Source organism: Pituophis catenifer, unplaced genomic scaffold (assembly GCF_029215685.1).
Source record: "Pituophis catenifer annectens isolate HBS135680 unplaced genomic scaffold, rPitCat1.0.hap2 SCAF_1, whole genome shotgun sequence".
In the NCBI taxonomy this organism is placed as follows: Eukaryota; Metazoa; Chordata; class Lepidosauria; order Squamata; family Colubridae; genus Pituophis; species Pituophis catenifer.
This window is the reverse complement of record NW_027256881.1, coordinates 61,451,635-61,453,017: the sequence shown is the minus strand read 5'-3', so window position 1 is coordinate 61,453,017 and position 1,383 is coordinate 61,451,635.

Below are 1,383 nucleotides of genomic sequence, written 5' to 3'. Positions count from 1 at the left end.
ACCGGGCTCAAACTCCGGATGTGCCGTTGAAGCTTGACAGCGGCTTCGTCCTTACAAAATGGCGGGGACAGAATTAGAATCACGTGGCGGGAAGGGGCGTGGTTGAAAGGCAGCGCTAGGAAAAAAGGCGCTGGAGGGAGGGGGCGGGGTTTGAAGCGTTAGGTGTCTGTTATTCGATGAAGAGAATCGATGATTGCCCTTCAGTTATCAAACTGGCAATGATCAAGCCTCTGCTTTTATAAGCATCTATTGAGCGTCGATGTTTAAGAACCCCAATCAAAATTTAAAAGGATTCTGCCCTCGTCGTACCATTACCAAAAGGGGGATTCCAAATGATCGCTTGCTGTAGTTACAGCCAGAAGAGGAGGAGCAATCAAAACGTCTACCTGTTCATTTTAGTGCAAGGAATATTAAGGATTTTTCTTATGACAAATATATAAGACCTGGCTTGCGCGTAGTAGGAGAAAAGGTCTGCCCTAATTAGGTCTCATTAAATTGTTGTCCCTAGAACCGTGGGAGTTCGTGATCTGGTATGTTCTGCTCAATTATGTTTGTTTATTAAATTTTACAACGCCAACCAGATGTAGGCATCTTTTTAAAGCTATCATAATGAAACTGAAACTTCAAGGAAAATTATGTCTTTTCATCATCCAGCGCACATTTAAATGCCAATAAAACCGATTGCTCAGGGTTGAACTGTGGAGTTTTTGGTGCTCTCTGAGCTAGGTTGTTTCATTGGGTAAACATCTGCAAGAAAACAACCAACCTCAGAGGCGCCAAGGATTCCATATTTAAATGCCTCTGAGATTTCCCATCTATGGGGCCAACGTATGCAAGTTAGTACCGTGTTTCCCTGAAAATAAGACCCTGTCTTATATTTTTTTGCAAAGAGGCATTCTCCTTAGGTTGAGGTGTGCCATCATTTTGGAGGAAGCAAATGGCTGTCAAAACTAGTAAATGGGATAATTGCCTATCATTTCTTGCTCCCAGCCTCTCTCCTTTTTGCTCACCTCAGTGAATCATTGCAAATACTGGATTCCAGTTTTGGCTGCCTTTTGTGCATTTCATAATTTAGAGAGAATACTAGGCAACTTGTGACCCATTGGATCATCCTTTGAGAAAGGTAATGCAGTCTGATGTGACCAAAGCTTACATTAAATTTTAGGTTGACCGTATACAGTATTTCATGAGCTTTTTTGCATGAAAGCAGGAATTCCGACTTCCTGCTGGCTTCCCCATTGATTTTGTTTATGGGAAGCTGCCAAGGTTTGTCAGAAATCAATCACATCAGGGATCCTGCAACAGCCCCAATTTTGTGATTAAAACTGGTCTGAATATCATGGAAATTTAAATTCCACAGGAATGATAGGTCCTGAGTTTTTA